General features: G+C 39.2%; 1 pseudogene; it reads right to left on the bottom strand.

Moving 5' to 3' along the window:
• Nucleotides 1-1,019: 1,019 nt before the first annotated feature.
• On the bottom strand, nucleotides 1,020-2,528 carry LOC103558281 (olfactory receptor 9A1-like; annotated as a pseudogene).
• Nucleotides 2,529-17,536: the final 15,008 nt, after the last annotated feature.

The following is a 17,536-nucleotide window of genomic DNA, read 5'->3' as shown; positions in this document are numbered from 1 at the left end:
GCTGGCATGATGATGTGAGTGATGCCAGATAAGAAAATGCCTCTTTCCATGATGCTCCCTCCACACTCTGAGAAAATCCACCAATTAGAAATGTGCGTATATAAACACACATTGGTTACTAAGGTTGGTAAGAAGTCAGCATTGTGGAGTGAGTTCGTGCTCACAATTGCCAGCCGAGAAAATCTAGAGAGGTACTGTCACTACTGAAATTTGGAGCAGGAACCTCAAGGAAAACTTAAACATTAAGCTGGACTTGGGATCACTCAGGGAGGTAACATGGGGAACTATAGGAAATGAGAAAATCATGGAAGCACAGGACAATATAGTGGAAGATGACCTCAACAGCTAGAATCAAACATTTAGGTCAGCTGTCAGAGAATGAATTACACTTTTCCTTGCTTTTCAGATTCAGAGATCTTGGTGTTCTAAAAAATCACACATATTTTGAATATTTATACATGTCAAATTTATTTTGTGAAATGTATTTTAACTAAAAAGTGTGTACAAACATATATATCCAGTTAAAAAACAACAAAGTGATTTCCCATGGAGGAATCATGCAGTTAGAAAATAGAGCACTGTCAGTAACTTAAAGTTCCCTTGTACATCACAAACCATTTGGTGATGAAAATAATCATTTCAGATTTGAACGAGTGCTTTCAGATTGTTCAGGTCCATGATGATGATCCATGATTGTCCTTAGGACAGAGATAATCCTTGAGGAGTTGACAGCACTATTTCATGACATCTCGAAAGGCCTCTATGAATTAGTCATTATGGAGGGTAAAGATAAAAGGGTTCAAAGCCTGCCCATGGCTGAGTGGTTAAGTTTGCATGCTTCGCTTCGGCAGCTCAAGTTTTCGCCAGTTTGGATCCCAGGCACAGACCTAGCACTGCTCATCAGGCCATGCTGAGGCGGCATCCCACATAACACAACTACAAGGACCTGCAACTAGAATATACAACTATGTACTGGGGAGGGGGGAGCAGCGGGGCGGGGGTGGGGGGGTGGTGTAGGGATAAGAAGAAGAAGAACAAAAAGATTGGTAACAGATGTTAGCTCAGGTGCCAATCTTTAAAAAAAAAGGTTCAGAAAGGGAGTCACCACTGAAATCATCAGTGGCACCACCCTGTTGTACTCGGCTGCCTGGATTTACTTGGATTTCACGTAGAGAAATAAGCAGACACCATAGCTGATCACAACAAAGGTGAAGTGGGAGGCACAAGTAGAGAAGGCTTTCCTCTGGCCAGAGACGGAGGAGATCTTGAGGATGAAGGAGATGATGTAGGTGTAGGAGACGATTGTCGGGGCCAGAGAACCAATGATAATGAAAATAGATTTAAAAAAAGAACAAACTCTGTGAAAAGACTGTCATCACAGGATAGTTTCAGCAGTTGCCCTCACTGACAGTAAAAATGGTCTAACACATTTGATTTGCAGAAAGTAAACTGAAATGTGGCATACATTGGCCAGATTTAAAATAGGAACCCAAACATCCACGACACAACTACCACCCAGATGCAGGTGTAGCTGTTCCTAACAATGTTGTACTTCAGAGGGTTACAGACAGTCACATAATGGTCCACAGCCATCGCTCCCATTAATATAAACCATGACATACCCAAGGAAAGGTACAAATACAGTTGTGCACCACATGCAGTCAAAGTTGTTGCCTGCATCTCATGGAGCAGCAACCCCTAAAGTATCAAGGGGATTGCAACAGATGTGATCAGGATCCCTAGACAGAAAGGTAGGCGAGGAAGAAATACAAGGGGAAGTGCAGACATTTGTCAACACAGACCATCATGATGACGACTGTGTTTCCAATTAACGTCACAGAGTAGAAGAGGAAGAAGGTAGCAAACAAGATATGGCATTATTCTTGGGAGTCAAGGACCTAAGAGATATAAATTCAGCGGCACTAGAGTGATTCCTCCGGTTAGTTCTGAGCACTTCTTCCTTATGAAATCTAGAGCGTAAAAGAGAACACTGCTTCCATCTCAAAACAAATAGAAACAGTTCCAGGCAGAGAAAATATTCTCCTCTTCTTCATAGGCTCTAAAATATCACTAGGAAGGGTTCGTGTTCTATTGTTCCCTCTACATACAATGCTAATTCTTTTAAGAATGTACACAATATATGAAGAAAATTGCTTCTGGCCCAGAAGATGAGGCCAGTCACCAACACCACCCCATAGGCAAGACAACTCCTTGCCCAATACACACCACCTGCATCTCTCAATCCACAGGTTATCCTGCCTCCCACTCTACTCTGAACAGCCATGCAGTCTGCCTCCCTGACCACAGCATGCTCCTTTATACCACTAAGTCCCTTCCATGGGGAATGCCCTAAACTATCTGGTCCACCAAGCATATTCTGTCCTGTGAGCTCTGCTCCAGTATCACATCCTATAAAAAAGTTTTCCCACCCAATCCTACCCAAATCTGGTTATGTGTTTACTTTGGTTCTTCCTGACACAGGGTCTATTTGCATCATAATCATTTTAAAGGCTTTCCTTTACCTCCATCATCATAGGTATCACTGGTGGGTGTGAATGTGGGGAACTCTGAGGAATTTCTGTAATATGTTGAGGGCAAGGACTGTCTTTCTCAGGCCACTGGTCAGCTAGTTCCCTGAGTGAGTTACTGTTTTCTTTCTCCCTACTCTTGGAAGGGAAAGTCTGCCTTGCTTTGCTCCCCAGTGAATGTGTCTTCTCATAGGAGGAAGGCTAACCAGCACCTGGGCTTAGTCGGTCAGGGGCCTCTCTCTCCCAGACTCTAATACCAACTTCAGACTAACAGGAGGAGGGTCTAGAGGAGAGCGTGGGAGGAGCTTCCATCCTCAGTTTCCACCTGTCCCACACTGACCTCATGCTGGGACTGGCAGACAAGAGACTAAAGGTCCAATTTCAACATCCTCCGCCTTCACAAGAGCCCAAAACCCTAGATCCAGCAGGAAGTCAAAGCCACCAAATGTGAAATCTGGGCCCAGTCCAGGCCCTACATATAAGTGGCCATAGTCTCAGTCTAACAGAAGTTCAAAAACTCTCCCCAGAGCCAATGTTCCTTTTACAACCAGGTTTTTCCTACAAAATCATATGAAAAATTAAAGACTCAGTTGTAACTAACATGAAATAGACCCAAGGACCTGAGCCCCTTAGGATTTCTGGGCTCCATCTCTCATTTCCTTCAGGTCTTTGCTCAAGTGCCCAAGCTCAGGGAGCCTTTCCTCATCATCTTCTCTAAAAGGACACAGACCACCCTTCACTCTCTATCACCTCACTGGGATATATTTATCTTCTCAGCTCTCCTCAACTGAAATTATATGTTTGCTTTTTGTTTATTTCTGTCTCCCATTTTACAATGTAAGCTCCACGAAATCAGAAAGTTTGTCATTCTTACTTACCGTTTCTGCTACTTGATGAATATTTTTGAATGAATAAGTCAATGAATCGATCAATTAATGAATTTATGAACAAAGCTTATCTAGTCCCAGCTAAGGCCAATTCTGAAGCCAATTCTCCCTTCAGTCTTCACTGAAACACTGCCCTGCCAACATGCGCTCCTCTCTCTGCAGATCCCTTATAAAATGGCAATTGGGTAACAACTGTTTGGAGAGCTCAGTAGTCTGCCTTCCACCATTTCTGTTTAGCCAGGACCAGATGAAAAGGAGAGAGGAGGGTCATAACAAGAGCAAGGAGCTGTGCCTATGTCCAATATTAAGTCAGGAAAGAGCGCAATCTACTCTCTGCTGTACAGGGAGTGGGGATTTGAAGATGAGCCCATCCAGTCTTCTGCTCCCCTAGCCCACTCTTCAGGCTGTAGGTATCCTTGTTCTAGAAGGAAGCCGGACTCAGAACTTCCTGTTTGATCCTCTCCTACTCTGTCATTCACAGAGAGAAACTCCTAAAAGATACTTACCTCCAGAGAAAGAGACTAAACTGGAAAGTTCTATAGCTCTAAAGGATGTGTCCCAGGCTACTACGCTCAGCCTGACTAGTGCTGAGCATGCTCTGTGGGCCAGAGCAAGTAGCTGCTATCTTCACTCTCAGTGAAAGACAAAATTGTCCTCACACTAGCTTGTAGAAAAAAATTCAGTAATAACTGCTATGGGAAGCCCAATTGTATCTCTCTGACTTTCTCTCCTTCTTTCCCTCCCCAAAGTGTCCCCAAGGAGAGTTATATGCTGAGGAACCAAATTTGCCTAAGTTCAGAGAAACCCTAGGGATGCAGTGAAAGGAAAGACAGAGAAACTTCCAGCCTTTCTCTCATGAGGCTAATCAAATTTAAGAACTCTTAAAAGTTTTTTAATGGCCACACTTGAAATCTCCCTCATCAGCAGTTTCTCAGCACCGAGGCTGCCCTCCTCCTAGGCCCCAAGTCCTCCATAGAAACATCAGAAAACAAGTAGGAACTGTCAGAACTAACTTTGTCAAACTCTATAAAAGAATAAAAGATTTATAACAACCAAGGAAACACTGATTCAAGAAAAAGGCAACTTAAAAATGTTAAGAAAACTTTGCGATGCTTTTATTTACCCTTGCCCATGCTTTCCCCCTCTCAGCAGCAGGCTTGAAATAGCAATTTGCATTCCGATTGTGGGACCCCAGTCCCTGGTTCTCAAGGGAGCAGAGAAGATCTTACTTACAAAGTATTGTGCACATCTGTTCTAACTGTCTGGGGCTACCTGAAGGACTGACACAAGATACTTCTCCTTGTTTCACCTAACACAGAACTCACCCAGGGTGGAAAGAGGCGGGCATTGCTCAAGCAAGTTTTTGCTTACTAAAAACTCTCAGCAACCTGGGGCAAAAGATTATTGTTAAGACATACAATAGGCCATCAAAAAGCTCAGAAGGAGTTTCTTTGGGAAATTGGGGTTTTTAAAAGCACTTGCATTATACTGGGGGATTTAGCTGTAAATGCCTACATTAAAAAAGTAGAAAGACCCCAAATCAATAACCTAACTTTGCATCGTAAGGAATCAGAAAAAGAAGAGCAAATTTAATCCAAAACTAGAAAAAGGAAGGAAATAAAAATTAGAGAAGAGATAAATAAGACAGAGGATATAAAAACAACAGAGCAAATCAACAAAATCAGAAATGGGTTATTTGATAAGATTGACAAAATTGACAAACTTTAACTAGATTGACTAAGAAAAAAGAAAGAAGACTCAAATTACTAAAATCAGAAAAGAAAGTGGAGACATCATTATGTATTTTATATAAATAAAAGATGATTATAAGAAAATACTATGAACAATTGTATCCAACACATTGGATAACCTGGATGAAACAGATAAATTCCTAGAAACGAACAACCTACCAAGACTGTTTCATTATGAAACAGAAAATCTGAAGAGACTTATAACAAGTAAAGAGATTAAATTGATAATCAATACCTCTCCAAAAAAGTCCAGAGCCAGATGGTTTCAATGGTAAATTCTATCAAAGATTGAAAGAAGAATTATCACCAATCCTTCTCAATCTCTTCCAACAAATAAAAGAAAAGAAACTTTCTAACTCATTCTATGAGGTCAGCATTATCCTGATACCAAAGCCATACAAAGACATCACAGGAAAAGAAAATAGACCAATATCCTTTACAAACATAGATGCAAAAATCTTCAACAAAATACTGGCAAAGTGAATCCAGAAGCATATTAAAAGGATTATACACCACGACCATGTGGGCTTTGCCCCAGGAATGCAAGGGTGGTTCAACATAAGAAAACTCAAAGAATGTAATACAGCATATTAATAGAACGAAGAGGGAAAAAACCACATTATCATCTCAATTGACACAGAAAAGGAATTTAACAAAAGCCAACATCCTTTCATCAACTCAGAAAACTAGGAACAGAAGGAAACTTCCTCAATATTATAAAAGGTATGCACAAAAAACCCCTCAAAACTAAAATCATACCCAATGGTGAGAAACTGAAAGTCTTCCCACTAATATCAGCAATAAGACAAGAATGACCACTTTCACTGTTGCTATTTGACATTGTCCTGGAAGTTCTAGCCAGAGCAATTAGGAGGGAAAAAAAAGAAGGAGGGAAAGAAGGAAGGAAGGGAGGGAGGGAGGGAGGAAATTCAAGTCACCCAAATTGGAAAGGAAGAAGTAAAGCTATCTACATTCTCAGATGACATAATCCTATACATAGAAAATGCCAAAGAATCCACAAAAAACCTACTAGAGCTAACAAATGAATTCCACAAAAACTTACAGAGTTCAAAATCAACACAGAAGAATCAGTTGTTTTTCTAGACACCAGCAAAGAACAATCCAAGAGGAAAATTAAGAAAACACTTCTATTTACAATAACATCCAAAAGAATAAAATACTTATTACTGAAATACCTATTACCTATACCTAAAATAACATTTAACCAAGGAAGTGAAAGACTTGTACACTGAAAACTAAACAACATTGCTGAAAGAAATTAGACTATTACATAAATGAGTCAAAGATGGCCTCTGTGTATTGCCCATAGGTTGTTTACTTCTTCACTGCAGGTTGAGACCTGTTTGTGCAACAGCTCAACAGCACCAAACTCTATCTTTCATGCATCCAATTTATTTTTTAAATAGCCCATATAAGCAGATTTTTAGCTATTTGAGCCTTCCTGCTTTGCATACCCCACATCTGCTGACCATTGATAAAATAGATCATCATAGTTATAACAGTCTCAACTTGCCACAGCCCTTCAGAGCTTTCTGACCCATAGACTCCACATAGTACTGCTGAGTGACATCACCTAGACAAGGAAGGCTCCTCTCCAACCCCTTATTCCCCTGGGAGCTTCCTTGTCTTCCTCCCCTCCTGGTGGCCCCTTGTCTTAAGCCTTTGGACAGTCTCATGCTATGAAGGACTTCCACGCTCATGAAACCCTGTCCAATAAAGTTTGTTGTGTGTCACTGCTCCTCATGGTCATATTTTTTTCCTAGATTATTTCCAAAATCCCTTACACAGACCTCAGTAAATAGAAATAACATACCATGCTCATGGATGGGAAGACATAATATTGTTAAGTTGGCAATCCTAGCAAAAGCAACCTACAGAGTCAATGTAATCTCTATCAAAATTCCAACAGCCTTTTTGCAGAAATGAAAAAGCTGATTCTTAAATTTATATGGAATTGCAAGGAATCCTAAATAGCCAAAACAACCTTGAACAAGAACAACAAAGTTAAAGAACTCACATTTCCCAATTTCAGAACTTACTATAAAGCTACATAATCAAAACAGTGTGGTACAGCCATAAGGATGGATATACAGACCAATAGAATAGAATTTAGAGCTCAGAAATAAACTCACATAGCCACTGGTTTTCAACAAGGGTGCCCAAAACATTGAATTTCTGTAAGAAGGTGCTGGGAAAACTGGATTTCCACATGCAAAAGAACGAAGTTGGGCTCCTATCTCATGCCATTTACAAAAATTAACTCAAAATGAATCAATGACCTAAATATAAGAGCTAAAACCATAAAAATCTTAGAAGAAAACATACAGGTAAATCTTTATGACCTTGGATTTGGCCATTGATGATAGAAAAGCATGAGAAACAAAAGCACGAGAAACCAAAAGCATGAGAAACAAGAGAAAAATAGATAAATTGGAGTTTATCAAAAGTACAAACGTTCGTTCACCAAAGGACATTATCAAAAAAGTGAAAAGACAACCTACAGAATAGGATAAAATATTTGCAAATACTATATCTGATAAGGGTTTACTATCTAGAATATAGAAAGAATTCCTACAACTCAACAACAAAAAGACAAACAAACCAGTCAAAAACTGGGCAAAGGTTTGAATAGACATTTTGCCAAAGAAGATATACAAATGGCCAATAAGCACATTAAAAGATGCTCAATATCACTAGTCATTAGGGGAATGTAAATCAAAACCACAGTGAGAAATCACTTCATACCTACTAGGATGGCTACAATTAAAAGCAAACAAACAAACAGAAAATGACAAGTGTTGGCAAGAATGTGGAGAAATTAGAACCTTCATATATTGTTGGCAGAAACGTAAAATGGTCCAGCTGCTGTAGAAAACAATTTGGCAGTTCCTTAGAAAGTTAAACACGGTATTACCATATGACCCAGAAATTCTACTTGTAAGCATATATTCAAAAGAATTGAAAACAGGGACTCAAACAGATATTTACACCGTTGTTCACTGCAGAATTATTCATAATAAGCAAAAAGTGGAAGAACTCTAAGTGTTCACCAACAGATGAACGGATAAACAAAATGTGGTGTATACATGCAATGGAGTATCACTGAGCCGTAAAAAGGAATGAAGTTCTGATAAAGGCTACAACATGGATGAACTTGAAAACATTAAGCTAAGTGAAACAAGTCAAACAAAACCGACAAATGTCATATGATTCCATTTATATGAAATATCTAGAATAGGCAAATTCATAGAAACGCAAAACAGATTAGAGGTCACCAGGGGCTTGGAGGAGGGGAGAATGGAAAGTTATTGCTTAATGAATAGAATTTCTGTTTGGTGTGATGAAACAGTTTTGGAAATAGTGGTAATGACGACACAATATTGTGAATGTAATTAATGTAATTAAGCATACTGAATTTTACACATCAAATTATTAAAATGGTAAATTTTGTTATATATATTTACCACAGTAAGAAAAAAAGACTTGAGATGAGGAGCATTAAAACAAACAAACAAACAAAACACCCAGAGATGACCAAATGGGCTCCTGTCAAAATTTTTCTCTTCATCTCAAAGCCCTCATGAGCCCCATATTCCCCAGATGGTCTCTGCGCTCCCTCTACCAGATATCCTCTGGCCAAAGTTATGAGATCCCTCATAAGAGAAATAGAGAGCATCTGCCATCCATCCAATCTCATGGTCTGCTAATGCTACAGCCCATTCCAGTCTGCCCAACATGCAGGCATTCCAGCTGGCTGTTCAGACATACCTTTCCCTAGCAGGTCTTCAAATTCTATTGGGTCACCTCCCTGAGCTGGCTGGAGTGGAAGTAAAGAGTGAAGGGTCAAAATGCAGGGACTGAAAATTATAAAAATTACTTAAATGTGCTTATCTTTGCTTTTGGAGAAATAATTATTAATAAATTATAAAATTAACAGAAGCTCATGTTAAAAATTCAAGCTGTATAAAAATTCAAGAAATAAAGTAGTTAAAAATTAAGTATTCCTCTAGAGTTGTCCCATCTCCTAGAGCTAAATACTTTTATTCACCTCTTATGCATCCATACGGAAATTATCTATGCATATATTTGATATGTACCCATACACTCTTTTCTTCAAACAGTATTCTATCATACATTCCTTCCTGAAACTTGCTTTTTTCCACACACAATATACTGTAGCACATATAAGTCTACTGTATTTTCAATAGTTTCTTAATATTCTCCTTATGAATATGTCTCTATAGTTTACCCATTCGCCTACTGATGGACATTGAGTTGTTTTAAATTTTTTACCATTACAAACAATACCACAATATAGCCCTCACACATATGCCTCTATACTTTTTAAAGTACATAATTTTAGATAATTATGTTAGGGGCTGGCGCCGTGGCTGAGGTGGTTAACTTCATGTCCTCTGCTTCGGCGGTCCAAGGTTTGGCTGGTTCGGATCCTGGGCACTGAGATGGCACCACTCCTCAGGCCATGCTGAGGTGGCATCCCACATAGCACAACCAGAGGCACTCACAACTAGAATATACAACTATGTACTGGGGGGCTTTGAGGAGAAGAAGAAAGAAAAATGTAGAAGATTGGCAACAGTAGTAGCACAGGTGCCAATCTTTAAAAAAATAAATAATTAATTAATTATGTTAAATTTTTCTATCTTTTATCATTGCCTTCCAAAAAGTTGCATTAATTTATAATCTCTTGAAATGAGATTACATTGGGTCTATGCCCAGAGTCTTTGAGCAGTATGTTTCCACTTCAATGTTAACTCTGTGCAGACCCTAGGAATGACACTAACGTATCAGGAGTCAGTAATTGTATGGTGTCCTGGAAATAAGGACACATCTCAGAGGTCCTTGCCCCATGGGAACAGTGTTGACAGCTGCCCAGGAAGTGTCTGTGCTAACATCTGCCTGTTTGCCTTGGAGCAGCTGTGTTGGGTCATATGATTACAGATGGAGAATGTGAAAGGAAGGCTGCTGGCAAACGAGGAAATGCAAAGGACGTAGACTCAGACTCTTTCTCTCAGGACTCCTTTTTCAGAATCAATTTCCTTAAATCAGATCCTAGATCCTAGATTCAAAGCCACATCAAATCATCAGAAAAAGGAGCCTGGTGTCTTGAGTTCTATAACCGACTCTTTCCCTGACTTATTGAATTCATGGTTCTATGTTTCTCTCCAAAATACAAAGAGCAGACTATCCAGGATGAAAAAGGAAAAACTATCATAGAGAAGAGTAAGGTCTCTGAAATTGGTTAAGTCTGTCTTCTACCTTCATTCAGCAGTAGAAATTCCTCACATGGCCTCTCGTATCCATTCTCAACTCTCTCCACTTCATTCTGCACAAAGGAACTCCACAATCTTTTTTAAAAAATCATGGTTAAAATACAGATAACATAAATGTACCATCTTAACCATGTTTAAGTGTCGAGTTAAGTACATTCACATTATTGTACAACAGATCTTTAAACTCTTTGCATCTTGTAAAACTGAGACTCTATACCCATGAGACAACTCCCCACTCCCCTCTCACCCCAGCCTCTGGCAACCACCATTCTACTTTGTGTCTCTATGAATCTGACTACTCTAGGTACCTCACTTAAGTGGAATAACATAGCATTTGGTTTTTTGTGTGGACTTTTTTCACTTAGTATAATGTCCTTAAGATTCATCCATGTTGTAGCATGTGTCAAAATTTCTTTAGTTTTAAAGACAGAATAATATTCCACGGTTCCATGGTATGTATATACCACATTTGTCCATTCACCCATTGATGGGCACTTGGGTTGCTTCCACCTTTTGGCTACTACGAATAATGCTGCAGTGAATATGGGTGTTCAAATATCTTTGACACTCTACTTTCAATTCTTTTGAGTATATACACAGAAGTGAAGTTGTTGGATTATATGGTAATTCTATTTTTAACTTTTTGAGGAACCATCATACCATTGTCCACAGGCTGCACCATTTTACATTCCCACTAAAGTGCACAAGGGTTCCAATTTTTCCACATCGTTGTCAACACTTATTTCCTGGGGGGTTTTTTTGACTGGTAGCCATCCTAATGGATCCGAGGTGATCAGAAACCTTTTAAAAAGCCAAATTGGATCATCTTACTCCCCTGCTTAAAACTCTTCTAACACGTTTCATTGTTCTTAGGGCAACTCTCCAGTCTCTAGCAAGACCTTCAGCATTCTATGATGATATAGCTTCGTCCACTTGGCTCCCACCACCTGCTCTCATTTCTTTTGCTTTCTCTCCTCCAGATACCCTGATAGTCTCTCAGCTCATTGAACAAGTTTTGCTCCCTCCTCATGCCTCAGGACCTTTGAATGTGCTATTTCCTTTATCTTAAATGTTTTTCCCCTTCCCACCCACCCTTCCTAGTCAACTTTTATACATTTTTCAGCCCCTACTCAAAGGTCACTTACTCAGGAAGGCTTTCTCTGACCCATTCTGTTAAATGCTCTCATTGCATCCACTACTTTTGTTTCATGGAGTTTTTCACAATTTGTAATTACATATGTATTTGGTTTATTATTATTATTATTAATGCTGGTTCTCCCCTCTGTATCAGAGGGAGAGATTAGAAAAAGAGATCATTTTCTTTTTCGCACTGTTGTATTCACAGGCCCTGGCATGTATTAAAAACTCAATCTTTGCTTCCCTTTAATTGCAAATAAGTTTGAGTATATTTTCACAGCTTTTAAAGCCATTTACAATTGTTTTTCTGAAAACTGTCTCTTTATATACTTGCTGCTTTTTAATGGTTTGTTGGCTTTTCTCCTATGATTTTAGTAAGTTTTTGTATACATTAAAGTAAGTGTGCTCTTTAACTCTAATATGTATTGGAAATATCTTTCTCAGTTTTCTGTTTGCCTTCTGATTTTGATTATGCTTTGCCATGAAGTAATTTTTCTCAAATTGCACAGTATTATTTTTCAATCTTTTATTTCATGGTTCTCAAGTTTTATGTTTTGTTTACAAAGTGCCACTCCAAGGTTACATGTTTTTGTTGTTATTAAATGTTTTCTCTTACACTTTTTTATGCTATGAGTGGTCTTTATTGTTTCCTTTTTTTCACTTTCAGTTTTTCTTCAATATTCTGTGCTATTCTTACAAACAGAGATAAGCAATAAACTTTTTAAATTTTACATTTAAATTTTGCATTTATTTTAAACTTTCTGACTTGAAAGAGATCCCATACATCAGGGCATCTTTGAAATGTAGGGTACCCAATATTTAATACTAGTGAATATGAAGTTGAATGACTTACTCAAGGTCATATTGCAATTTACTAGCAAAACAGATTTAGTGACCAGGGTCTCCTTATTCTTAGACTAATGTTCATTATTAGTATAAAATACTGTTTTGTAGAGGGTTTTTTATGAATAATGAATCGTTCTGGATAATCTCTTAGAACCTACAAAATCTGATAAGACTCAAAAATATCCATGGGGGCTGGCCTGGTGGTGTAGTGGTTAAGTTTGCGCACTCCGCTTCAGTGGCCCAGGGTTTTGCAGGTTTGGATCCCAGGCACGGACCTATGCACTACTCATCAAGCCGTGCTGTGGTGGCATCCCACATACAAAATAGAGGAAGATTGGCGCAGATGTTAGCTCAGGGACAATCTTCCTCAAGCCTCAAGCAAAAAGAGGAGGATTGGCACCAGATGTTAGCTCAGGGCTAATCTCCCTCGCCAAAAAAAAAAAAAAAAGTCCATGTAGACATTGTTTCATTTTGGCACATAATAGATGCTCAGTGAATTTTATCCCCATATCTTATCCTAGAGTGAAATTTGAATAGACAGGAGGGCTAAATGTAAAATTTGAAAAGAGAAAAAGGAAAAATAAGTAAATTTCTTTTATAATTTAGGAGTGTGGAAAAACTTTCTCACTGTGATACAAAATCCAGAAGCATAAAAGAAATAATAGATAAGTTTGTCTACACAAAAATTTTTAAAAATTTAACTCTTACCTGTCAAAATGACCTTAAGCAAAGTCAAACACAAAAACGTTTTGGAGAAAATGTAGGTAAATTATATCAGAGATAAAAAGCTAACCTACTTAATATATAAAAAGCTCTTAAAATCAAGAAAATAGATCAAAACCTAAAAGAAGAAAGTTAAAAAAATAGAAATCATCAGCCCTCAGAGAAAGATACACAGATGCCCCTTACAAATATGATGTTCAGCTTCACTCACTATAAGAGAAATTCACATTAAAATGACAATGAGATACCATTTCTCCTCTATTAGATTGGCAAAAATGACTTGTTGGGAAGACTGATGCAGAACAGAGTGAACTGCTTTGTCCAACAACCAACTCCTTTGATGGCAGTTTCAAGGATACTCACAGAGGGAAGGGGTCGGGTGGAGGTAGGTCCACCTACTACCCTGTAGCATTTGGAGATAAACTTTAACTAAGGTTCATTCTGCTCAGTACTAATAGGAGATTGAAACTTTTGGGTTTGTCTTGTAATATAACATTCCCAAAAACACACGGAAAAGGAAGAGAGGTTGATGGAGATAGACATGTAAATATAAATAAGTATATAGCAGCCTATCACTGATAAATACAAGGCTGAAATACAAAGCTCAGATAGGTGGGATCAGTGCACCTCAGGCAGGGATAAAAAACTGCAGGCTTCCTCCCACCCCACCCCTTCTCCAGCTCTGCCCCTGCAAAACTCTCTGCATGGAGTCGCTGGGCTTCTTGTAGGTCTCTGGCTCTCAGAGAAGCTACAGGAGGAATAAAAGGAGCTAAGCTTGGTCTCTGCCCCTGAATCCATCGAGCAGAAAGATCTCTCCATCTTCCCTTAGGAGAAGTAGGAGAGCTAGTAGGGCAAGAGGTCAGGAGTGTTAGGGACAATCTCTCCTCCTGGACACCAGTGAGGCAGGGAATAAATGTAACTACTCTAATAATAATCTACCACCTTCTATCTACAACCCACCCTTCCAGTTATATTCAGCTAATCTGTGTTCACTTACCTTGTACTGTGCCCATTTTGGACTACTTACTATGTGCCAAAGGCTTGCTTACCAAATGCTGTCCCTATCTCCCTGAATTCAGACTTCTGTTCACGCTGATTCTGACTTTTGAAATGTCCTCTCTTCCCATCTTTATCTATTAATGTTGTACCAGTACTTTAAGGACTAGCTCAGATGATTACTCTTTCGAGTAACCTGTGCTTCCATCCAGACGTGATCTCTTCCCCTTTGGAATTTTCCGAGCACTCGGTACCTCTCCTCTAGAACCTAGCAGGTCCAGCGCTACACTACAGTTATTTGTAGACATATCTTATCCCAATTATGTGGATTTTAGTTCATAGTTCTTAGTTCCGGGACAGGGTTCACTTTTACATCTTCACAGAGTCTGGTGCAGTATTGAACACATTGCTTGTATTCAGGAAGTTTTTGTTAAAAGAGGAATAAATGTGTGTGTGAACAAATGAGGAAATCCCCTGGGTCTCATTTCTAGAAAAGTTTTGCCAACTGAAAAGTCAATGTTCTTTGATATATGTATACATGTATTCTGATCTTCAAAAAGAAGTGATATGTCTCTTAGGGAAAGAGTAATGGTTTCAATTTATTGTGTACCTATCATGTGTCAGATGCTTCACACAGGTTCTCATTCAACAACTACAGTGACCCTGTTACTAAAGAAGCAGCTAACATTCATTGAGCTCTTACTGTGTACTAAGCCCTCTTCTAAGAACTAGATGCATGTTATGTAATTCATAATCCACAACTACTCTATGTGGTATTAGCAGCATTACCTCTATTTTACTAGATAAGGAAAATGAAATAGACATTATGTAACATACCCAAGATTGCTATAAGTTGTGAGTAAGAAAGCCAGGATGCAAATGCCAGCAGCTCACCTCTGTAGTCTGAGCTCTCAAACACTAGTTATTATTATCCCCTTTTTTGGAATGACAAAACTGAAGTTCAGAGGATTTAAGTAATTTTTCCCCAGACACACAGCTGGATTTTGAAACTAGATATAGCTGATTCTACAGCTTCATATCAACCCCTAACATCTACTACCTCCCTTACAAATGAACCTCCTCTCCTGTCTAATAAACTTAAAAACATTTTGAGTGGCAGAGCTTTGGGCCTCAATTCAGGAAGACAGGATGGAGCCTAAGTGAAATGATAATCTAAAATATTGATAGATATTATAGATATCTATCAATATCATGATACCTATAGATAATATAAAAGCCTATGAAACAACTTTTCAGTTTTCTCCCATCAAACACAATCCATGCGAAACTCTTGGAAGATGCTCCAGGGTCTTAAACCATTAATTCCATCTCCAAATACAGAAGGAATGCAATGAAATGTGAATTACATGATGCATAAATTGACGGATTATATAAGTCCCTTAACATATTCCCAAGTACTCAGGTCCATCAGCAGCAAGTGTTCTGGGAAGGAGGTATGGGGTGGAGATGCGAAAAGAACATAACTCAAGACTCTGAGATTTTTATAGCACTAGTGTTATCAGGACTATGTCAAGTATGGTCCATGGATCGGAGCTTGTCCTTGAACTGTTTGCTGCTCTTCCATGAAAAGAAAATTACAAACCGGAAAGTAAATAGTTAGAAACATTTATGGCAATATGGCTTGGTGTGAGATCCAGACACAAATCCAAGGGCTGCTGACTGACTGACTTTGAACAAGCAAATCCCTGAACTTCAGTTGCCTTATCACAATAAAGATGGTCCTTTGGAAAGCAGAGGCAAGGATTAAAGAGCTGACACTCTGAAAGTTACACAGCCAGGGAAGTAAGGGTGAGGAATAAGTGGAAGTGAGGCAAGGGGAGACATGAAGCAAAGCTATAGGAAGGTGTGAAAGACAAAACCACCCCTCAGAGCAGCCCACAGCAGGGAGAGAACAGTGGGAGTTATCTGTATGGCTCCCCCTTGTCTCATTTCCCATTGGTCAAGGTTCATGCCCTGGGATACAACTACTCAGAATTCATGATGGTACCATCTTCCCCTTGACAGTCACTCAAGAAGCCCAAACCAAGGCCTGAAAGTGTGCCTTTTATACAAGTTTAAAAGTAGTGTGGTCATTTGGCATAGATAGGCTCAGCTTGTGGACATGAGAGCTATTCATGCTCAGAGCTTTGACTCACCTTCCAGGCAGCTTGGGGAGCCCAGAAAAAGTGGAAGCAGTATGATCTAGGAGACAGGCAATGCCTTTGGAAAGAAAGAGGCAATTGAGAAGATCAGAAGAGATGCAGAAGGTTTGTGTCTAATAAAAATGGCCCTACAGATATTTCATGAAAATTAGTAAGAATGAACACATAAAGCACCTAGGACACATTAGTCCAGACTGATCACAGAGATAGAAAGGCTTTTTGGAAACTGTATCATTTGAGACGTTTTTAACTGTAGTAACAGAAAGCCCAAGTCAAATTGTCTTACACATAGAGGGAATCTAGTAAATGATAACTAAAAATTTCCAGAGGGAAGACCTAAATCGTAGCATGGTTTTATCGGAACTTTAGCTACATTCCTGGGCATTTCTCTTGCTTTGACTTCTTCTGTGGGTGTGTGTCATCCTTAGGCAGCTTCGCTTCCGTGGTGGCTGCAAAATGACAGCAGCAATTCTGACGTCTCGTTCACATGGCACATTGCCCAGAGCGATGTCTCAACATAGCTCATTATAGTGTTATCTCAACATTGAATATAAATAGAAGAATTGATTTTTTTTTTGTTTTTTGGTTTTTTTTTAAGATTTTATTTTTTCCTTTTTCTCCCCAAAGCCCCCCCAGTACATAGTTGTATATTCTTCGTTGTAGGTCCTTCTAGTTGTGGTATGTGGGACGCTGCCTCAGCGTGGTTTGATGAGCAGTGTCATGTCCGCGCCCAGGATTCGAACGAACGAAACACTGGGCCGCCTGCAGCGGAGTGCACGAACTTAACCACTCGGCCACGGGGCCAGTCCCAAGAATTGATGTTTAATAAGCCAAATTGTGGCATATATCCACCTCTGAACCAAATACAGGGATTTCACTGGTAAGCTTAGGTGAAGCAGGCCACACCCCTAGAGGATGATTGTGACATAATAGAGGAGGGGTAGAGTGGATGCTGGGAAGGCAATCACAGTGTCCACTACTGAGATCACCAGGTCTAACTCTTTTGTTTCATAGATAAACATAAAAACCAAAGCTCAATGCTTTTCCAAATTTGCATAGTTTGACAATTCTAGGTTAAGAATTGAACTCTACTGAATATCAGTCCCCTACATATTTCCAAAGAAGGAGGTGGACTGGGAAAGAAAAGATGTTGTGTCAGAAGTGTGTAACTATTAGGCAAGTATGTGGTAA

This window comes from Equus przewalskii, chromosome 4 (genome assembly GCF_037783145.1).
Source record: "Equus przewalskii isolate Varuska chromosome 4, EquPr2, whole genome shotgun sequence".
Classification (NCBI taxonomy): domain Eukaryota; kingdom Metazoa; phylum Chordata; class Mammalia; order Perissodactyla; family Equidae; genus Equus; species Equus przewalskii.
The sequence above is the reverse complement of the archived record's forward strand: the minus strand, read 5'-3'. Positions and strand labels throughout refer to the sequence as shown.